The 24,528-nt window shown below is 39.6% G+C and overlaps 1 long non-coding RNA gene across 1 annotated transcript in view; it reads right to left on the minus strand.

Annotated features, from left to right (window-relative positions):
• Window positions 1-812: 812 nt before the first annotated feature.
• The window catches only part of LOC133072140 (uncharacterized), a 116,503-nt gene continuing 92,787 nt past the window's right edge, over window positions 813-24,528 (minus strand). Inside the window, exon 3 of the long non-coding RNA XR_009696641.1 lies at window positions 813-3,967. This is a non-coding gene — a long non-coding RNA (uncharacterized LOC133072140). The remainder of the gene's footprint in view (window positions 3,968-24,528) is intronic.

A 24,528-nucleotide genomic window follows, 5' to 3' on the forward strand; every position in this document is an offset into this window, starting at 1 on the left:
GAAATTTTTAAAAATACATGTGGACCATGGGAATGAATGTGAGAGGGTCAGGCAAATAGAACTACAAGCAAAAGCACATGAAGAGAAAACCTGGACTTTGGAGGTGGGACTGGGAGATGGGAATGTTTACAACAGTGCCACAGAGGAGGATTTGAGAAAAGTAATCACCTACCATCCATATTACCCAAGAGGGGGGCCAATGAGGGGCTTCCCTGGTGGCTCAGACAGTAAAGAACTCTCCTGCAATGTGGGAGACCTGGGTTCTCAACCTCTGGGTTGGTCAGTTTTGCCATATTTGAAATGGGAAAAAAGAAGAAATCATGTAAACCAAAGCCACAGAAACAACAAAACAGAGGTCCGGCCAAAAACTAATATGGGAAAAAGGGCAAGGGAGAATCATTTTGGAAATACAGAAGAAAAGCAAGCCTCTCCAAAAATGATCTCCTGCAAAATACAAAAGAAAATTTTAGAAAACTATTTTATAAGATGTAAAATGACTTACCTCCATAGTTAAAGAGGGGAAAGCTATAAGAAGATCATCTGGCATAAAGAGACTACAGAACAAGTAAAAAGGATGATGACAGGTAAGAAAGGATCGCAAAAAAAAAAAAAAAAAAAAAAAAATCTGAAAATATAAAAGCAAAATTCTAATCTTCATTGATGGCAATAAGGAACAAGATGGACACAGTTGGAAACTGACTGTAGGGTCAGCAAGCTTGAGCATTTTTCACACAAAGCAGAAAAAGTTTGCTGATGCTCAAACCCCATTCCTGAAAATTAGAGTTTAACTGACCCAGAATGGAGCCCAAGCATATTTTTTATTGTTTTTATTTTATTTCATTTTTAATCCTGATATCCAGGCCACATCACAGATCAATTAAATCAGAATTGCTGGGAATGGGACCCAGGGATCAGTATTTTTAAAGCTCCCAGGAAATGACAATGTGCACTCAAGGTTGAGAATGACAGCGATGGGGTCATTAAAAAATCTGTAGTCATACAAAAATCTGTAGTCTGAGGATTTCAAAGTTATTTTTCGTTCATGAAGACAATAAGAGACATAGTCAGGCATGCAACTTCTTACAAAATACCAATATCTTTTAGAAGAAATAATGTAAGGCATCCTCAACTGACCAAAACACAAAGCAAAAAAAGGATCTAAAAACTAGTAAAGTCAAGGTGTAAGAGGTAAGGATCCAGCTTACAATAACAATATTGTTCTTGAAAAAGAATAATAGAATTTAAAAGCATAATTAAAAAATAAGTACCCATTTTATATTATTAATGACTGAAAAGTGAGGGTAGAGTAAAAACTGTATTATGCACATACATGAATAAACATATATACATGTACACATATATATGTGTATCTGTGCGTCTATCTGTATACACATGAAAAAGACAATTTAAGCAAAATAAAATTATTAAGGCATTTATAAAATTTCTTGAAGTCCCACAATTCTGAGTCAATTTTATAACCAGCTACCTGGTTGTACTACTAGAAATAACAGTGTAAAAAGTAGTTTCCCTCTGTGAAATAGAGTACGTGTTTTTAAAATTTTTTGAGTCACATTTAATCCTGTTTAAATACCCAGCACAAAAAGAGGAGAGGACTCCCTTCCTACCTGTGCATAAAGTCTATTTTGATCACTGCTAGCTATGGTTATTGCTGCAAACATATATGATCTGTTCAAGAGCCACCATTCATTCTGACCACTTTCCTCCTCACGTCAAGTGGAGCCATGCTACATATTTGCTCATGTCCTCTGAAATTAAGAGTTTAAGTCTGGGTAACCAATGTAACTTTCTACTTCCTGGAATCCAGCTACTATAGGCAGGTTCTGGCCCTTTTCAATTCTTGAAGTTGTAACCTATTGATTGGCTTTTATCCTCAAAACATAAGGATCAGGGGACTTCTGTCCCTAAGTTAAACGTGGTAGGTCACGGGATATAAAGAGCTATAATTCCCATTGCTACAACTAGAAAGAGCCAGCTAGATTACAAAAGTTACATTTTTAAGGGTCTCAGGGAACAAGGAAGCAATGAGGGCTATATGAACTACATTTGTTTTCTTCTTTGGGGATATCCAACAATTCTGGGCACAGACTGAGAATTAAACTTGACTTGTAAAGAATTAATTTTTTTGAGAAAAGAGAAACCAGAGAGGTTTTTGGTAATCTCATGGGGCTGGTGAGAGAAACTAAAAACTTGAGAAGTGCTAAACACAACTGGTTTTCCCCATAGGACATCTTCAGAGTTCAGGGACTATGCAAAGAAGGCTGGGAAGTTTGGCAGAAGAATTCCAAAAGGCATAATACAATCTCCTCTAGATTCATGGTGCTAAGAAGAAAAAGTCCAACCAGAGAAAGAGGTCCTCCCATTCAAACACATAACCAGGTACCCCTTGGGACATCTTTTAGGTTTCAAAGTTGAGACAGGGCAAGGAGAGAAAGGTAAAGAGCTAAGTTTAAAACTGCAAAGTACAGCACTAAATTTCCCACTCTCAGGACTGAGAAGACAGAGATCCTGTAGGATCTAATCAAAAACCCAGATGGACTATGTTTGATGAACAGGGAAAAATGAGAAGTAGACTAAAGTCTTTCAAAAGTAACCCCTACCGCTCTCAAAGATAAACTCTTCATTGTATTGCCTCACAGGGAAAGTGTAAACCCTTTCTAGTGTGGGGCATCACCTAGAGCCTCTTCAGTGCTTTTTACAATGTCTGACAAAACATTACAAGACAAGCAAAAAAAAATAGCAAAAGATGATTGATAATCCTAATCAAGAAAAGATAAATAATAGAACCAGACCTACAAATAATTCAAATAGTGAAGCTAACAAACAAGGATTCTAATTGATGAATATATTACAGGAAATAGAAGAAAAGCAAGAAAATGGATGAAAGGATAAGGAATATTAACAGAGATAGGGGTTCCATGCAAAAAAGAAAAACTAGATGGGCAAAATACTGAAGTTGAGAACACATTTAGCAGCATACTCAACAGAGAAGACAAGATTATTAGATTCTAAGATAGTACAATAGAAAATACGCAAATTCAAGCATGGGTATAAAGCCTGTATAAAAATAAAACAGAGCATTAGAGACACATGAAACAAAGTTAAAAGATCTACCATATTTCAACAAAGTACTAGAAGACAAGGAGAAATAAATTGAAGCAGAAATAATATTTGAAGAAATAATGGCCAAGACTTTCCAAAGTTGATAAGATATCATCTCCCAGATCCAAGAGAAGCTCAGCAAATTCTAAGCAGGACTAAAACAAGCAAATGAACAAACAAACCATACATAGACATATATTTGTCAATGTCTAATAGTCAAGGATTGAGAGAAATTTTAAAAGCAGCCAGGGGAAAAAATATATTAGCTTCAAATGAGCAACCATAGGACTACTGGTTGACTTTTCAACATGTTATAGAAGCCAAAAGATAGTGGAATAACATTCTCAAAGTGCTAAAATTAAATGTTGTCAACCTAGAATTCCACATTCATTTGAAATATCATCAAAAATGAAAGCAAAATAAAGAAAATTTCAGAAAAATCAAAGTGAGACATGTTTACCAGCAGATCCATACTGCTGAAACAATGGGAGGTAACGATCATTTGAAAGCACAGGACTGAAAGAAGAAATGGAAAGCATCAGAAGGTGTAAATATGTGGACAAACATGAAATACTTTTGCCTGCTTCATGTAACAATAATGTCTTGTGGGATTTATAACATATAAATAAAATACATGACAATAATAGCACAAAGGTTAGGATGGACTGTATTAAATCAAGGATGCATATTATAATCTCTAGAGAAATCTCAAAAGAAAACCACAATAATTTATGACTGCTGCTGCTGCTAAGTCGCTGTAGTTGTGTCCGACTCTGTGCGACCCCATAGACGGCAGCCCACCAGGCTCCTCGGTCCCCAGGATTCTCCAGGCAAGAACACCAGCCACCTATTAATTGAGTAGAGAAACAAAATCATAAAATACACCTGGTTAATCCAAAAGGAGGAATGAAGAACAAAGAAAAGATGAACAAAATAAATAATAAAATGGTGGGCTTAAACCCAACTATATCAGTTATTCCATCTAATGTAAATGAACTAAATATGTTTTTAAAAATAGATTATTAGTTTGAATAAATTAAAGCCCCACAACTGTGTGCTGTCAAAAACAGAATCACTTTAAATATAAAGATACAGAAAGACCTTAATGGAAGTCTTAACTTTTTTTCAAAAAATCAAATCATGTAGAATACATAGGAATTAAAATATAATCAATAACAGAAAATAATTAGGAAACCCCCCAAATATTTGAAAATTAGGTAATGAATTTCTAAACAACTCAAAAATAAGAAATAAATTAGAAAATATTATGAACTGAATGATAATGAAAGTGATTTACTTAACAATGATGCCATAAAGGAAACTTACAGGTCCAAATGCATAGAGCATATTGAGTAAAGAGAAGGGAGGTCAGGGAAGGAAAGAGAAGAGAAATATTGAAAAGCAACAAACCTAATTCTCATGTCAGGCAAGTTAAATCCAAAGAAAATAGAAAAACAGGAAATATTATGAGTAGAAATCAATGAAATAGATTAAGAAGATGTAACAGGAAATAAACAAAGCCAAAGTTGGTTCTTAATGCAAGTGATAAACCCTTAATAAAACTGATCAAGAATAAAAGGGAAAACATAAATGACCAACACCAGGAATAAAAAGGAGACCACCACTACAGACATTTAATAGATAAGAGAATAATGAACACCCTTTTGTAACTTTATTTTTAAAATTTATATGAAATGGATAAAATGTTTTTTAGTTACCATATGGACACTAGAAACCATTTAAAATCTCAACAGTTCTGAATCAATTAAAGAGATTAAATCCTCAATATATCAAATTGTTTTAAGAAATAGAATAGTTCTATACCTGCTAAAAAGATTGAAATAATTTTAAAATCGTTCCGTCTCAAAGATTGGACAGAGATGAAAAGACCAAGGACAGGGGCTGGTAGGGGAGGAAGAGCTGGCAGATGAAAGGCCAGGAGCGTAGGAAGAGCCTAGACAGACGTTTAACACAGGAGCCTAGTGAGGAGCATGGTTCAGGAAGGGGGAGCCCGGCTGAGGAAGTCAGCTGAGACGTGGGGAGAGAACTACGCATCCTGCTAAGAGCCTGTTCAGTGGTGCAGTGGGGACGAAAACCCACTGCAGTGAGCCGAGGAGAGATGGAGAAACAGAGACCCAGAGTCAGCTAACAGTTTCAAATTTTTTCCATGAAGGGAAACAGGGAACACAGCAGTTGCTAAAGGGAATGTGGAATCATGTTTTTCTAAGATGGGTGATATAAAGTCAAGGTCCAGTAGAGAGGGGGAAGTCAATGATACCCAAGAGGAAGGAGACAGCTGTGGGGGCTGACAGCAGGTGAGAGTGCATGGGAACCAGGACCATACATGCGCTTCTCTGCAAGACTCTTTATGGTCCATGCAGAACTGGCTCCTAAAGAAACCGAAACTTGAAAAGGTAGAAACAGAAAGCAACATTGTTCTTGCCCATCACCATCCTGTGAAACTAATTCTTTCAACTTGTGCTGCCCTGCTCCTGGGTACGACCTCAGACCATCTCATGGCTTTTTCAGTTACTCTTGACAAGAACAACATCAAAAACCCACAGATTGCGTTTAGCATCTAGGACATTATTGAAACTCCAAAATTTATTTAATTTTAAGTTTCTCCCAACTGCCAGCTCTGGCCTGCCCCACACTAGGAAATTGTCAGTAAGGGAAGGGAAAGGAGAGGATGTTTCCCCGTTTTTGCTTGTTCTGCCTCATCTATTAGCCTGACCTGCAGGTGTTTGGTCTTCCCTGGGTTGAAGCCTGGTAGGAAGGAAAAGAAGAGGGAAGAAAGGCCTTATTTGATTGGTGACTTACAATTTGGCATCAGTGCCCTTTCAGGGTACAGAATTGAAACACTATTTCTCTCTCTTCTAAAGCATTTTTGTGGATCCTTCAAAGATTCCCCATAGATAAGTTTCCCAATGACAATAGCTGGACTCCTCCACGTGGTTTTTTGATGCCACCTCCATTTCTCAGGGGTCACTTTCCCCCTCCAAGCAGTCTTCTTGGATAGAGTCCATTACTAAATGACCCAAATCTGGTCCCTGGGATCCTTATCTGACCAAGCAGAAATGCCCTTGCCCCACTGAACTCTGGAAATATAGCTCATGACCAACCAAACTCTACTCCATGGACCCAGACCAGCCAGCTAGAGACAGTCTGTCCTCTTCAGACTTTTTAGGTATTCTGTCACACGCCAAGGTACACATGACAACTTCTCTGTGTCTCTAAAGACTTCCTTAGTGGGTTTGAAATGGCAGAAACATTCCCTCTTCCATCCACTCCCCGCCTGCAACAACTTTCGCCAAAGATACTCTTAATCCTGGCATCTTCATCCCTTTTATTCTATCACTTGGAGGTGAGTAATGGACTAATGCCAGCAGAACAGGAGTCAGTCTGTAAGCATATCCCGCAAAGGTGGCCTAAAACCTCTCTTTAGGATCCTAGAATATTTGGGTCTCAGACTTAGGGCCTCTGCCAAAACTCTGAGAGCAAAAGGGTTCCATTTTAACATTCCACAGGGAATACACAAAAAGAAGCAGGAGTGCATAGTCAGTGTGGTCAGCCGGGTGGCCAGACTCAGCCAATATTGCATTTGAGTCCCATAAATTCTTCATTCCAACACCACACATGTCCCTCTTTCTAAGCATTCATCTCTCTCTGTACTTTAGAGCAACAGGAGTAGGAGAAAGCAGGGTGACCATATACCACTGCAAAGGCTATTCACTGCACAGGGGCACCAGGCTGAGGGCCAAGTCAGGATTGAAATGGAGGCCGTATTTCATCAGGTCCCCCAGTCTGGGGCTGTGTTATCCCTGAGGGGCACTTGTTTTATTTAATTTTCAGAAAGTTGGTTAGCAGAGGCCCTGAAAGAAGCTACAAAAGCATAGGAGTAAACACTAGCACAAAATGAATTATAGTGACTCTGGGGTACAAGAGACAGCACTACCATAGAGTGTAATTTCTGTCTTTATTCAACATGAAGGTAGGACCTGATAGAGGAAATCCAGAAGCAACACTGACTGGAGACTGAGGATAAGAGGCAAGCAAAGAGATGGTCTAATAAGAAGGAATGAGCAATCTTTAAACTGAATTAAAACATTCGTGAGTTGCAGTCAATTTAATTCAAATACAGAGATAAGCCATGTAAGATTACTTTCTCTCATTTTGAAATATTACTTTGCCTTGGTCTATTTTCTTAAATGTTTAAATGTTACAGACATGGTTCCAAGCTCCTTTGCACTCACAGGATTCCAGACTCTGCCCAGGGGTTTAGCAATGCAGTCTGAGCACACCTCCCTTCTCCTTTGCCTGGAATGTTTGACTGTCTGAGCTCAGCCAGAGACCTGGCTCTGGAGGTGGCTCAGCTATGACTGATGTCTCTGTCGACGTGAATGCTGGGTAATGGCTGTTTGCACCTCCTTTAGGTTAATACGCAGAAAGGAATGTAAATCTAGGGAGCTCTAGGAAGGGGGCCTCTGCCTGTAATAATGGTATACTACTCTGGTTATATTTTCTAAGTGTGCCTAGATTGGTGAGAGAGAGAGGGGGGAAAAATGGGGTGAGAGGGGTTGTAAGGAGGTAGGGGAAAAGAGAGGGAGGTGGGGAGAGAAAGAAAGGAGAGGAGAGGCAAGGAAGTGCAGGAAGGGGAAGGGAGGGGAGGGGAGGGAAGGAGAGGGAAGCTATTGTGTGGCATTTAGTCACCTGAAAATTCTTAGCCATAGTGTTGTCTTTTCTTGGATAAAACACAAAACAAGTTGTTATCCAAGTGAACACAGATTTTTTAAAAATTCTCACTTTGCTTTTTAAAAATTGAGATATAACATGTAACACTGTGAATGTAAGTGTATACAATATATAGATGTGATATATTTTTATATTGCAATATGATTACCACTGCAGTGTTAGCAAACACCTCTGTCACACAGAATTTAAAAATTCTACGAGCAAACTAAAACAATAAAAGTGCAAAATGAAACACTAAGGTTAAGTACCTTCTTTATTAGAAAGTAAAAGTAGCCATGAAGATAGGTACATTCTCCCCAGAGCTCACAGGCATTTAGTGTTTCATATGGCCCATTATTTATAAAGCTAGCCAGTGGCATCTGGGTCTTAACCATTGCCCGGAACTGCTCAGCTTCCTCAGAGCCCCTCCCCTGGTAGCAGAGGCAGTGAGGTGCTCCCTCAATTTAGGAACAGGTTTTTTTCCCCCTGTTTCCTCCTTTTCCATATCCACACAGGCTCCTGACAAGTGAGGACAAAACCAGACAACGAGCCTCTGAGCAGATTTACATTTGATCGGCTTGTTCCCAAACATTCATTCAGAGCAGCAGAGCCCTAGATCAGCTATGACAGGGGGAGGCATCTGCCTTGCAACCAGAAAGGAGACATGACTCTCCACCTGACACATGGATTCTTGGCACTGCAGGGACAATAAACCTGAAGGGGTTGAGCTCCTTGCCTGGTATGAGAGATCCCCCTGACAAGTTCTGCCTAGTGGTAGAATTGCTGGGTAGAAAAGAAAGTATGTTATTATTTTTGAGCAATATTATGTATCTATATCCAGGTAGATAAAATTGGTATTTTAATTTATATTTTTATATTAGCACATTTATTATTGCTTATTTAGTGTTTTTTCCTCTATTTGAGTTTTTCTTTTTTCTTTTTTTGTATATCAGAAATATCAACCCTTTGATCTGCTATATAGGCTGCACATTCTCTCTCCACTTTTCATTTGTCCTTAAACTTTGTTCAGGGCAAATAACTTGCCATGCAGACATTTTAACTTTTCATGTGGTCAGATCTGTTTTCTTTTAGAATTTCTTGGTGCTATACGATGCTTAGAAAGGCCTTTTCTATCTCAACATGATAAAATGCTCATCCTTCCAGGGTCTTCGTCGTTGATTTTGTATGAATCTTTCATTCATCTAGAATCTGTTTACACAGTGAAGAGTGAGTTTAGGGATCTAACTTCTTTTCTTTTCAAATGTTTGAAAAGGGCTCTTGCATATCCCTTCTCCAATCTAAATGACTGAACAAGTGAATGAAAATAAGGTTTGGAGTTTGTCAAATATCCTCTCATTTTTTGCCTTTGCTCTGGATACAGGGCAAAGAAGGGATTGAGAAGGGACCGCAGAGATTACACATCCCTCCTATTTTTGTTACTTCCTCTAAATAATAATTTAGAGGGGCTTCCTTTGTAGCTCAGTCAGTAAAGAATTTGCCTGCAATGCAGGAGACCTGGGTTCAATTCCTGGGTCAGGAAGATCCCCCAAAGAAGGAAATGGCAACCCACTTCAGTAGTCTAGCCTGGAGAATCCCATGAACAGAGGAGCCTGGCAGGCTACAGTCCATGGGGTCGCAAGAGTTGAATATGACTTAGTGACTAAATCACCACAACCACCTAAATAATAATTAGTTAACAAAACAGGCATATTGGAAACACAGTGTCTCTCAAACTTGTAATACTTTCACAAGTTTTTACTGGTTAAATTCTTATCATAATTTTCTTAAGGAGCAACTTTCTTCCCATTCTAGATTCCAGACAGATGATTTGGACTCTGGCAATCTGCTCTGGAAGAAATAAACTAGCATTCCATTCCTGGCTGCATTTGGTTGAGGCTTTATTGAGCATGGGTGTATTTGGGGCAATAAAAAGAAGGCCAGCCATAATAAGAATTGTATTTGTTTAAAAAATGGACACATTTCAATTGCTGCAGATTCCTGGTACTGTTTTAAGATAGCTGAAAAACCACAGAAATATTTTGCCCACGTGCCCCCAAACTCTCTATCTGACCATAGCTCTCTTGGATTTAAACATACCAAAGTGATCAAGGGTCATTTCCTGAATTTCTGCCAAATGTTCCGATAAACTTAAATTGGATTAACTCAAATTCCAAGGAAAACACTGAAGTGATTTGTGAAAAGGAAAAGAGATGTTTAAACTAAAAACATAGTCAATAGTAATTTACAAACTGAAGATGATTTTATGTCAATACTCAATTTGGGAAAAGCAACTCTCGTAGGAATTTCCCTTCTTTCCCCCAAGATACAAATAGCCAGCATGTTCATATGGACTGCACAGCTTACTGTAAATGGAAGAACTTGCATTTCACTTCTAAAAATAGGTAAAATATTCCGTAAAAAGAAATGAATCTCATACGAAAGAGTCCCTTATTAAAACAGGTATTTTTACATTTTACAGTATAGATATTAATTATTTATGAGGTTAAAAAAAGATGCACGTGTCACTAAACTCTTGTACCTGATCTGGAGTTAGGCCTTAGACTGAAAATTCCAAAAGTCTAATTTCTTTGGAAAATGTTAGAACATCAGCTTTTATCTTTGTAAGGATATTATTTTGTTGTCTACTGTGGTGAAAGACTAAAGCGTCTTTGCTCATTTACTCACAGGAAAAGAAAAAGACTACTTTAAAACATAATGGCAAACATGCAGGCCTTGACAGATTTTATCAGGCACATGTCTTTCACCCAAGATTCTACATGGTTTTAAAATTCTCAGTCTTATTCATTCAAGCAGTTAAATTTGTAATGAATTTTATGCCCCAAATTTGCAAAAAGGATAAAAATGAAAAGATGAAAAGATAGCTTTTGATAAAGGTAAGGGAGGAGCAGGCTAAAACTTAGAAATTGGAAAGAGCAGTTCTGGTAAGACAAGCAAAAGCATGTGAAAAGTTGCTCAACATCACTAATTATCAGAGAAATGCAAATCAAAACCACAATGAGGTATCAGCTCACACAGGTCAAGATGGCTATCACCAAAAAATTACAAACAATAAACACTGGACAGGGTGTGGAGAAAAGGGAACCTTTCTATACCTGTTGGTGGGAATGAAAATTGGTACAGCCACAGTGGAGAACAGAATGGAGGTTCCTTAAAAAAACAAAAAACAATCGTTGCCATGTGATCCAGCAATCCCACTCCTGAACATATATCCAGAGAAAACCCAATGTGAAACGATACATGGGACTTCCCTGGTGGCCCAGTGTCTGAGACCCCATGTTCCCAATGCAGGGGGCCTGGGTTTGATTCCTGGTTGGGCAACTAGTTCCCACATGCTGCAACTAAGATGGCATGCCACAACTAAAGATACCATGTACAACAACCAAGATCAGGCATGCGTGTGTGAAATGTGAAAGTCGATCAGCCGTGTCTGACTCCTTTTTTTTTATTTGCTAAACACATCTTATACTTTTTTCCTAATTAGTTTAATTAGAGGATAATTACTTTACAGTATTGTGATGGTTTTTGCCATACATTAACATGAATTGGCCACAGGTACACATGTGTCCCCCAGATCCTGAACACCCCTCCCACCTCCCTCCCCACCCTATCTGTCTGGGGTGTCCCAGAGCATTGGCTTTGGGTGCCCTGCTTCATGCATCAGACTTGCACTGGTCAGTTATCTTACATATGGCAATGTACATGTTTCAATGCTATGCTCTCAAATCATCCTACTCTTGTCTTCTCCCACTAAATCCGAAAGTCTGTTCTTTACATATTTGTCTCCTTTGCTGCCCTGCATGTAGGATCATTGGTACTGTCTTTCTAAATTCTATATATATTTAATATACAGTATTTGTCTTTCTCTTTCTGACTTACTTCACTCTGTGTAATAGGCTCCAGGTTCATCCACCTCATTAGAACTGACTCAAATGCATTCCTTTTTATAGCTGAGTAATATTCCATTGTGTCTAACTCTTTGCAATCCCATGGACCATAGCCCACCATGTTCCTCTGTCCATGGAATTCTTCAGGCAAGAATACTAGGATGGGTTACCATCTTCTTCCCTAGGGGAACTTCCAAACCCAGGGATCGAACCCAGGTCTCCTGCATTACAGCTGGATTCTTTACCATCTAAGCCACCAGGGAAGCCCCAAGACCCAGCATAGTCAAATAAACAAAAATATTTTTTTAAAAAGAATAAAAGAAAAGATATATGTACCACAGTGTTCATTGCAACACCACTTACAATAGCCAGGACATGGAAGCAACCTAAATGTCCATTGACAGAGGAATGGATAAAGAAGATGTGGTGTGTGTGTATATATATATATATATATATGTATATATATATATATATATACATATATATGACTATTACTCAGCCATGAAAAAGAATGAAATAATGCCATTTGCTGCAACATGGATGGACCTAAAGTTTCTCATACTGAGTAAAGTAAGTCAAACAGAGAAAGACAAATATCATAGGATATGGCTTATATGTGGAATCTTAAAAATTGGCACAAGTGAAGTTATTTATAAACATAAATAGAGTCACAGATGATGTAGAAAAGCAAAAAACTTTAAAATTACCAAGCAACTGCAACAGGGAGATTGTGGTGCTGAATAAAAAGCCCTATTTGGGCTACAACTCTATAAATCAGCTGGACTTGTCATCATCTGAAAATAGATTCCAAGGAAAGAATAAAACCTCTAGAATCTGAATAGATGAAAGATTGAAAGACATATACAAAATGTCAATGATGATTATCTCTGGGTTTAGAATTAAAGGAGTTCTGATTCATTTTTAATACTTTTGGGGGACATTTTCCAATAAAGCATGTTACTCATATGATTTTAAAAATTAAAAAATTTTGAAGTGCAAAAAGCAAACAAACAAAAACAACAACAATAGAATAAAACCCCTTTATCTTGAGTCATTATCTATTCCAAATGTTACTAATAGTTGTGTTAGGCAGAGTAAAGTCTCTCCAAAGATGTCCAAGTCCCACTCCCTGGGGCTTGTACACATGCTACTTTCCATGGCAAAAGGAACATTGCAGATGTGATTAAGTTGAGGATTTTGAGATGTTCAAGATTATCCTGGATTAACTTGGTGGACCCCGTGTAATCATGAGGGTCCTTATAAGAAGGTAGGAGGATCCAAGTAAGAGAAGAAAGGTAGTGATGACAGAGCAGAAAGCTAGAGTCAGAGGAAATGTGAACATGTTAAACTTCTGGCTTTGAAGAGGGAGGAAGGGCTATAAGCCAAGGAATGCAGGTGGCCTCAGAAGCTGTAAAGGGCAAGGATATGGATTCTCCTTTATGTCTCCAGAAGAAACATAGTCCTGCCAAAACCTTTGATTTTAGCCCAATGAAACTGATTTTGGATTTGTGACCTCGAGAACTATAAGATAATAAATTTGTTTTTTTGTTTTGTTTTGTGGTTTTTATTTTTGTTTTTCTAATAAAGCACTTCTTTTTTTAAAGATTTATTTATTTATGTATTTATTTGGGATCTTCCCGGATCAGGGATCGAACCTATGTCCCCTGAAATGCAAGGTGGATTCTTTACCACTGGATCACCAGGGAAGCTCGGTTTGAGTTGTTTTAAGCCACTGAATTTGTGAGAATTTTTTTTAATGGCAGCAGTAGGAAACTGACACATTAGCCTAACCCAAATCAAGCGTGAAATGCATAAATTTTCACTCACTGAAAAAAGAGGTCTCAAACAGAGAAGGGGAAGCCCATATTGAGATCTTTTTTTCAAAGACTGAAAATTTATGCACTTCACACTTGATTTGGACTAGACTAATGTGTCAGTTTCCAACAGCTGCCATAAAAAAAAAAAAAAAAACCCACACACAAAATTCAGTGACTTAACACAACCCAAATTGGGCTTTCCTGGTGATCTAGTACTTAAGAATCCTCCTTGCAATGCAGAGACACACAGGTTTGATCCCTGATCTGGGGAGATCCCACGTGCTGCAAAGCAACGAAGCCTGAGAACCACAACTACTAAGCTGGTGTTCTAGAGCCCGCGAGCCTCAACTACTGAGCCCTGAGTGCTTCAGCTACTGAAGCCCACGAGCCCAGAGCCTGTGCTCTGCAACAAGAGAGGGGCTTTTCAGGGGGTGCTAGTAGTAAGGAACCTGCCTGCCAGTGCAGGAGACGTGGGTTTGATCCCTCAGTCAGAAAGATCCCCTGGAGTAGGAAATGGCACCCCACTCCAGTAATCTTGCCTGGAAAATACCATGGGAGAGGAGCCTCGTGGGCCACAGTCCATGGGGCCGCAAAAGTCAGATATGACTGAGCACATCTCTGTGAGAAATTTTGTGTAACAGTATTCTGAACAGATGAATACAAATGGCTAGCAGCGTGGAGTAGGTGTGTAGGGAAAAGAGCTGGAGGAATTGATCGGCATAGGGACCATACTTGCAGTCAAAAAGACCCAAGGGAAGGGAGTGGAGGACATCAGGGGATACCAGCTCCTCCTGAAATGAGAGTTTCAAGGTGAAAAAGACCCATTCCAGCGGACAGCTTGGTGGAGACCCCAATCCTGGAGATTTATTTTTAAATTTTTTCTCTTTCTTGACCAGTCAGGAGCAAACACACTAATTTGCCCCACTCAACAAACATCTCTAGAAATGTGTACCCCATGACTAAAAATGTGCCTAGGGGTGGTTTTCTGGGCGGTAAGACAAGCATGATTTGTCTTCTTCCCACTTGCTAGTGAGATGACCTGAGGTGGGTCCCCAAGGGAGGCCTGGCAGAGAGGAGAGCTGTCGTCCCTGGAAGTTATTAAACACTCAGTGAGGGCCAATGCTGCCACCCAGACCTAGACAGGGCCAGGGCCATTAACAAAGAGCAGGATGACAGCTGCCTGAGGCTTTGAGAAGGGCAGTGCCTCCCCTTCCCCCTCCCCGGTCCAGCGGTCTCAGGGTGCAGGGACCCAGGGCCGTCTGTCCTTGACCTCCTACCTCCACAGGCCCACTGAAGTCACACAGACTCGGGGTGGCCAGCTCCCAGCACTCCAAGCCCAGCCACAGAAACAGTTCCTTAGCTCAGGGGCACAGGGTAACACAGGCCAGCATTTCCCCCACGGCTCTTTCCTGAAATTCCAGTGTTCACCATATAGATTGTGGGAAAACTTATTTTAGTGAAATTTTGTGTGCTAGACAGCTGAGACTTGCAAGGCATGAATGGGAGTTGTTTTGTAAGGGGACTAGTGCCAGATGGCTTGGCCTCAACTACTTGGAATTCTTTCAAATTTCCAATCATCTGAGGGCCTCACTTTCTTCATTGCAAAAGGGGACCATACTATCAGAATCTAACTGAATCTAATTCATATGACTGTTATGAGGTTCTCAGCCTGCAACTTTTCTAGGGCTCAATGTTAGCTGCTATCATTATTGTCACTGGTACTATCTTTGGTACAGCTTTCTCGGGCTTTTCCTTATCCATTCAGCAGAGACATAGTGACTGCTCACTTATGCACAGACACGGGGACACAGAGGTGAGTAAATTCCCTTAGCAGTCCAAGAAGAACTCGGGTTTAGGAGAGATGTATGCAAACCTATAACGATGATAGGCTGGTCATACCACCATCACAACAGCACAGAAAAGGAAGTCTAACTGCAATTACTCACAGTTCTTTGATCCAAACTTATGGATTGCAATTGTAAATTGGCACCCACTGACATATTATGTTTGGTCTGTTCATATTCAGTGGCTTTAAAATTTTTTTACTTATTATGAAATGTTTCAAACCTACAGAAAACTAAAAGAAATAATACAATAAGCACACATATGCCCAATACCTAGATTAAATCATTGCTATCCTTTTACTATGCATGTGTGTGTGTATATAGAAAGAAAGAAAAAGGAATTTCAAGACATTATTACACTTCATGCCTAAAAATCTCAACATGAAACTCTAAGAAAATTTAAGAACTTCCCTTATATATCATTATATACCACAATACCATTATCACACCCAATTAAGGTAACTAGAAATTCCTAATATCATCTAATACCTTGCTCAAACTCAAATTTTCACAACCGTCCCCAAGATATCTATTATAGGTGATTGTTTTTCCAAACTAGGCTCCAAAGACTCTCACTGCATATGGTTATTATGTCTAGTGTAAACTTTCTCATCTACGACAGTGCTCCTATCCTATTCTTTTTCTTTTCTTTCTTATGAATTTGATTTATTGAAGGAACCAAGATGGTATGTCTTATATGACAATCCATATTCTGGATATTTCTGATTGTTTCCTTAAAGTATGCTCAAGGTTTTTTAAAAACTATGTTTTTGAATTAGTGTAACCAAATGGATAAGACCATGGGTTCAAGAGCTCATAAAGTTGGATTCAAATCCCAACTTGCTGCTGTTTAGCTAAGTGACTATGACCAATTTGCTTAACCTTGCTGAGTCTCAGTAACCTCAACTTTAAAATGGGATTAGTGATTATCCATGTGATATTTTGGAGGAGATGGCAACCCATTCTAGTATTCTTGCCTGGAGAATTTCATGGACAGAGGAGTCTGGCAGGCTACAGTGCACAGGGTTGCAAAGAGTCAGATGTGACTGAGCGACTGCCACTCACATGTGATATTTTAAAAAATTATACAAGGTGATATATTCTAAGTACTTAAAGCTGACACCTCATCAGTGCTTGGTAAATTGGTGCTTCCAATGATGGATTTCTTCCTTTTGCAATTATACTCAGGACTTTGAGAAGCCAGCAAAGTTCTCTCTTCAATTATTTGCAGCTTGCACCCTCTCTGCTGTGTTTCCTCTGTTTTTTCCACCAGGATATTAAAAAAAAAAATGATGTTGTGTTCTGGCCTTTCTCCAGTGGGCAACTGTCTCTCCCCAGCAGGGTAGCTCCTCAGGCTCTTACTGCCCCCCTGTTTCATTGTCCCTCTAACCCCAGGATCCAACACAACATATAATGTTTATGTGTCTCAAAAAAAAAGGTTAACTCTGGAATATGCAGGCTTGGTCCACACCCTCACCCCCAAGTTAGAATTAGTGAGTTAAAGAGAATTTTAGAACTTGGGCAATTTTGTACAAAATTCTGGATTTCCTGCTTCTTCTGGGAAACATCAAAAGACCTGTTCAATTGGTGGCACAGTGCATGAGCTGCCTTTGAGCGGGCCCCCATGCCATCCTCCACTCAATCCCAGCACACCTCAGACATCTGTGTGGTCCCTAACACACCTGAGTTTATGACTGCATTAGTTAAGTTCCTCCTGTAGGATACATGTGAAGACATTTATTTGAAGGAATTGACTCATGGCATTGTGGGATCTGGCAAGGCTGAAATCCATAATTCATGCAGCATTTTGATTTGATGGCCTTGCAGGATTCCTTCTTCTTAGGGAAGCCTCAGTTTTTGCTCTTAAGGCCTTCATAATGAGGTCTGCTCACATTATGGAGGGTAATCTCTTTTACCTAAAGTCAATTGACTATAAATGTTCATCTCATCTACAACATAACTTCACAGCAACATGCAGAATAGGGTTTGGCCAAACAGATAAGTGGGCACTTTCACATAAAGTGAAACATAACATTAGCCATCATGACAGCTTTGCTCCAGAACCAAACTTAGGAATGTAGGAATGTTGGATTTACTTAGCTTTCTCGTCTCAAAGGCCTTCTCCTCCTTCATATTAGTTTTCCTCTGCTGTGTGGAATGGAAAATTTAAGCCACAAACTTAATGGCTTAAAACAAAACAAATGTATTACCTCACAATTTCTGTAGGTCAGAAGTCTGAATGTTGTGGGCCTGGATGATTTTCTCAGGGTCCCCCCGACTGAGTGTCAAGGTGTCAGGTGGGGCTACATCCTCTCCTAGAGCTCTGGACCCCCTTTTAAGCTCCCTGCTTTCTTGACAGAATTCATTTCCTCACAGAGGCCTCAGGGCTGAGGTCTCTCAGCTGAAAACCACATGCTTCTGCTTCTTCTGTGACCAGCTGAAGACAACTCTCTGCTTTAAAGGCTCATGTGATTGGGTCAGGCCTACCAGATAATTTCCCGTAAGGCCAACTGTGCTTACAACATAACCTGATCACAAGAGCAAAACCTATCATGTTCATAGTCTTGCATATTGATTATACTGACCGCCTACACGGGAGGAAGAGGTACCGAATCTTGGGGCCCACCATAGAATTCTGCTTAATGAAGGCTTATTCAAGTCACTTGCAAAATTACTATCCTCCGTATTCAGAGAAAGAACAGAAATATAGTGAGATGCTAAAAAATCAATCAGTGAGCACAATTTCCTAATGAGTACAGAGAAGTAGTTAGTGGCTCAGCCATTCTTTCCATGGAGGAGCGGGAGAACCTTTAAATAAAGCCTCACTAAACCGTGCGTTCTCATAAAGTACAAAGGGGATCTCCCTTTCGCCCTTTCCACAAGCTCTGCCTTCAGAGTAAGAGTTTACTCATCTTTTCCCAGTCTGAGCTTTATTGTTGGCTTCTTGTAAACCCACTCTCAGTTGCACCCAGTCAAGCAGGCATCTAAGACTATGAAAGCAAAACCGAAGAGCTACCCAGACTCTTCTGGCATAACATTTTAAAATCATCACAAAAGGGAAAAGAGGAAAAAAATCCCAAACAGGAGGAAAAAAATTCCCATTCAGACATGAGGTGATCTCAAAGGAGCTTCAGACAGTACATCAAATTTCATACAAGTTCCTTGTGAACTGCTATTTGGTGTATAGGGAAAGCAAACTGAAAAGTGAAAAAGGCAACCTTGAAGAAAGTCTGCAGAAACAAAATTTCAAGCCACCAGAAAGGTTGACTGGGCCACAAAATGTGCTGTCACATTTACGGGTTTTATGTTTTTTAGAACACTCCCCTATGTTTTTTCCAGATCATTCTATAAAAAGAAGTCATGCATTCATCTACCAAAAATCAGCAGTAGTAATATACATTTTTAAAATTTCTGTTATAGGTCGATCTCTGCACTGGTTATGCTGAGAACACTTGTCCCAGAATATTTTCCCAAAAATCTTTATAGAAAAGTTTGAAAACAGAGAAAGATGTGCTTCAATTCACTTGTTTGATTTTTCTTTTACTGGAAAGACCTGGAAGAAAAACCCATGCATGACTAGGTGAGAAGCACTCATTTTCCTATGGACCCAAAGTTTATAAGTTTAGGCAACAGAGAGAAACCTAAACCATAAAAAATAGTTCATAAATATCACCATCGTTATGTATTTCAATCTGTTTTACAATGCACTGCACTTGACCATAGACTTAGTGATCTTCTGAAATGAACTGTTGGAAGTCCCCGTCAAAAGAACTTTTCCTCCACAAGGAGCCATAAATGATACCTCACTTGAAGTAACTGTGATTAAAAGAGTTTACAAGGAACTGAAATATTCTCATGAATTTTAATGTTTAACTTAAGCATTTCTTCTCCAAATGAAATGTAAACAGAAACTTTGCCAAATACCTCTGGTAGCCAGGAGAACTCACAAAGCAATGTGCCAAGTGCTCGGAAAGGTTGAGAACAATGGTGGCCATGTCAAGAGAGCTTTTAGATCATGGATTTTCCCTCTGATCTCAACTTTTTAGGGAGCTATCTATTTTGTAAGTCTAGGATATTTCTTATTATATGTATTTCATGACGGAGAAGAGAGGAGAGGGTGACAAAGAAATAATAAGTTGGTTTACTTGCATGTTGTGACCTAAAGAGAAATACAGGCATAACACAGGGAGGGAGAATGTCAGGAACACAGCCCAGGCAGAGGCTAGGAGTCACCAGAGGCATTTAGCTCTCCCTCTTCCTTATCCCCAGACAACCCTGAGTAGGGGTCTGGAAAGACAGCCTGTGATTTTTTTGGTTGACAGAGCTCATAGCCCATTGAACCAATTTTCTTGCCTCATATATAAACTAAGGTCACTTTCAGCCCTCAGACTTCATTTCAGGGGAAGGTAAGAAAAAGGATACTGTAAACACAAGTGTCCTTGACAATATAAATTATAGTTCCCAGAAGTTTCCTTCATATGTTCCAATATTATCGTTATTATTGTTTACCAAAATCACAAGCAGTTCCCTGGAGATATCTAGAAGACAAGCTGCTTAAATCAACACCTCCTACAAAGTAAGCGATTTCTCAGTTCTTGGTCTTCATCCATGCAACAGTTTCTTCTTTATGATACTCTCTCCGCCTCCTCTTGACTAAGGAAAATTAGATTCTCTTCTCTGACTTTGCATTAGTTTTGCATGAGTGCTCACTTCCTTTTTTTATTCTCCCATGACAACTCCATATCTGATAGGATCCCTTTTAGAATAGCAATTCTCTTTGACAAAAAAATGAAAGTGTTTATTCAGTGTCTACTATGTGTCTGTGGTGTTAGGACAAAGGCTAAGTTAGGGTATCTTAACCTTGCTTGAAATTTTGAACTAGATAATCTACTGTGTGTGGGGGAGGGGAGGAGTTGGGCAGGAGGTGTTCTGTGTATTGTAGGTTTAGCAGCATCCCTGGCCTCTACACACCAGATGTAAGTAGCAGCCCCCTCCCTCAGTGTGACAACAAAAAATTTCTTCAAATGTTGTTAAATGTCTCCTGGGGAGGAAAATTATCCCTTGCTGAGGAACACTAGACTAAAGGAATTATAAAAGAAATATAAGACAAAGACCCTTTCCTTGAGGAGTTTAAATTATGGAGACAAAAAATGTTAGATACAGAGCATCATTAGAAATTATCAAGTCTTTTTTTTTTCTTAGTGAATAAATGAGACATTAAATGACCTAGTCAGTTGTACAACAGAAACATTTTAGGAAAAAAAGCAGCAAATAATCAAGACTAGATTGTATCTGTACAGGCTGCAGGTGTTATGAAAACCTGAAGAAGGAAGAGAACAATGCTGGTGGGCAGTGGCATGCAGAGAGTAGAACTGAGTCTTAAACGACTTGCACCTGAAGGATGAGACAGGCAAGAAGAAGAAGAAAGGTGACGCTAGGATGACCACAGCATGAGCAGAGGCTTGCAGGAAAGAGCAGAGCATGGAACATTACAGGAAGGAGGCAGAGACTAAGCCAGACTAGCAGGAGATAAGGATGGACAGGCTAAGTGAGTCTAAATTCTGCAGGCCCTTGATCTCCTAGAGGAAGTTCCAGCACGGACTCAGAGCCCTCCAAAAATATTTGATATCCTCTAAGGTAAGGTAGAAAAATGGAAACTCACAAAATGGGAGTTAAGAGATCTGGATGCTAGCTGCAGTAGTTCACTGACAGTTGAATAACCTGGCCAAGCCCCTTCATTTCCCTGGGACTCAGTTCCTGCATCTGTAAAATACGAGGGTCCAACTGGATGATCCTTGCGACTCTTTCCAGCTCTCCACACTATATGATTCAGTGAATGCACACTCCTAAAAATCCCCCCAAGAGATAAGACACACCTGATTGTTGGGTTTCACAGCCTGAGAATAATCCTCTGTGATTTGATACACCCTCTGGGCCCACAGCAGCTCTTCCTTCTGGGCCAAAGGGCTGTTTGTCACATGTCCTCACATGTCTCAACAGGTCCCCAGGGGATCTTGAGGTTTGTGAGGAGGAGGGGTATAACTACTGGCCTAACCACACAATATCACATCCATATGCAAAAAGCCTGACTGCAAGGAAAATGTGCTAAAACCCCAAATGTTCCTGATTAGTTGCAATGTTTTCTGTTACAGAAGAAGGTCTGCCGTTCCCAGCCCTGACTTTTGCAAATGCATGATTGCACTGTCAACCGGGTTCAGAAAAAAATAATGTACAACAGCTGAAGACACATGAATAGAGAACATGTTCTCTAACATGACACTGACATATTACTTAGTAATAAATTCTGACAAAGCCAGTAAAAGGGGTTAGTGTAGTTTGGAATGGATGAGGGCAAACAAAGAGAAAACAAAACAAATTAAGGACTTCTGTTCAATGAAGTTATTATAGAAAAGGTCCAAAGACAGAAGAAAATGGGGAAAGATATTTGCAATGTTTAAAACCAATGAGTCATTAATAAGTAGAATATATATGGAATTCCAAAAGGTTAGCAAGAAAAAGAAACCAGTCCCAACGGGAAAACCAGCAAAGGCTATGAACAGGCAATTTCCAAAAGAGAAAATTCAAAAAGCTAAAAGGTATATCATGAGATACTCAAAATAAGAGAAATAGAAAATTAGAGGAAAGATAAGATATTGCTTATACCTATTAGGCTAGTTAAAATTAGGAAGCTGGATAATGCCAGATGTTGGCAGAAATGCAGGAACTTTTAAGTACTGTTGGTGGAAGTATAAACACAGAGAGTTCCAAATCTCATCACATAAATCATCCAAATCAGGTATAGATGAGACTCGAGCTTTGATCTACCCAGGGTCAAAATTTCTCTCCATTTGTGGATCTGTGAAACTACAAAACAGGTTATCTGTTTCCAGAATACAATGGTGGAACAGTTATAAGATAGACATTCCCATTCTAAAAGGGGGAGAAAAAAATCAAAGGAATAAAGGGACCACTGGTCCCAAGAAAGTCAGAATATAAATAGGGAAAATTTCACTGAGTTTCAAAGCCTAAGAATAATCCTCTATGACTTGACACACCCTCTGGGCCCACGGCAGCTCTTCCTTTTGAGCTTGCAGTGGGCCCATGGTGACTCTATTCTTTGGGCCTATAGTTGCACCTCAGAGTTGTTCTTCCTTTTTCTTGAATGGCAGCAACTGTCTACAGTCAAGTAGTTCTATCAGCTCACTTCCTGTCTGTGGAATTTTGGAAGTCTGATAGCTTTCTCTCATTTCCTCCTTTCTCTGTCTTTTTCAGCACAAGCTGGCAGTGTTTCTGCTCATATAATATTCTTAGAAACTTTGTGGGTCTTCTGTATGTGACACAAGGGCTCATGCCATTAGAGAAGAAGGTCCTTCATAGATATGTTCTGTATAACTCTATCTATATTCCTAGCTTCTGCTGAGACAATTGAGTGGATCCATGAGTCACATGTCTAATTTCTTCAGCAAAAGGCTGTCCAGCCACAACCTCAGGTTTCTCTCTAGAGGATACTTCCCAACAGTAGATTTCCTGACAACAGTATCCTTTGTAGTCTGGGTAAACTGAAACGCTCCCCAATTAAAGTGCTGATCCCTTTTCATTTAATCCTTCTTTCTTCCACTTATCATTCCACTTATATTGCTGTAAGCAAAGAGAAAACAGGCTGTCTCTTCAACATTTTGCTTAGAAATCTCCCCAATTAAATATCCAGTCTTGTATCTTATAAATTCTCCTCTTCACAAATCAAAGAAAACACAATTCAGCCAGGTTTTCTACCACTATATAACAAGGATAACCTTTCTTCTAATTTCTAGTAACATGTTTCTCATTTCCTTCTGAGTTCTTGTCTTTAATGTTCATTTTTCTATGATATTCTACACATATGTGGTCTCTAAGACCGCAAAAGCTTTCTCCACTGTGCTCCTCACTTCCTCATGAATTCTCACCAGAATCTACTTTTTCTATATAATGAACTTCAAAAGCTTTCTGTCTCTGTCTACTACCCAATTTCACAGCCTTTCCCACAGTTTTAGATATTTGTTACAGCAGCACCATACTTCCAGGTAGCAAAATCTGTGTTTGTTTCCAAGGGCCACCTTAACAAAATAACACAAAATTGGTGACTTAAAACAATGACATTTATTCTTTCACAATTCTAGAGGCTGCTGAAATCATGGTGGTGTTCCTCTGAAGGCTCTGGGAGAGACTCCTTCCTGTCTTTTCCAGATTCTGGTGGCTCCAGATATTTCTTGACTATGGCTGAACAACTTCAACATCTGCCTTCATTTTCACAGGGTCTTTTCCTCTTCCTCTTCTCCTCTTCTCTCTCTTATAAGGACACTTGTCATTGGATTTAGAACTCACCAATATAATCTAGGATGATGTCACTTTGAGATTTTTAATAATTACATTTGCAAAGATCTCTTTTCCAAATAAAGCCACATTCACAGTTTCTGGGGCTTAGCATGTGGGCTTACCTTTTGTGGAGCCACCATTCAAACCACAACCACATCCCAGAGAAATCCTCACCTCAGTTTACACGAGTATAAGCCAAAAATATTCACTGCAGCACTGTATGCAGTGGTTGGAAGTCAGATGCCCACCACTTGGACAGTACATAGATAAAATATAGTGGATGATCACTGTATCAGAGATATTTACATTTCACAGTCTACCCTTGCTCTCCCTACATTTCCTGGCCACCACATAGCTGATTAGGGCCATATAACAGTTTTGGCCAATGTGCTGTGAGTAGCAGTGACATTGTTACCTCAGGTGTGAAGAATGCAGGAGCAGATACAAATTCTCCACGCTTTCTCCTTCTCTGTCTCAGCAGTTCTGAGACTCATGTGTTCCCAGTGGCACAGCTGTGAAATTCAAGTGTGAAGGTCTCTGAATCACGGCCTAGAAAGGAGGTGCCCTGAAGAACCACTTGACCCACAGGGGACTCTGCATGAATGAGAAGTAGATTTCTATGTGGTAAGCCACTGTGAATTGGGGGTTGTTTGTTATTTCAGCATATGTAGCCCTGCCTACCTTGAAATACATACCCCCATGGATAGGTCTGGGTGGGGTGTGTGGGGGAGGAGGGTAGAGGTGATTTAGGCAAAGGAG

The sequence above is a fragment of the Dama dama genome, chromosome 18 (assembly GCF_033118175.1).
Source record: "Dama dama isolate Ldn47 chromosome 18, ASM3311817v1, whole genome shotgun sequence".
NCBI lineage: Eukaryota > Metazoa > Chordata > Mammalia > Artiodactyla > Cervidae > Dama > Dama dama.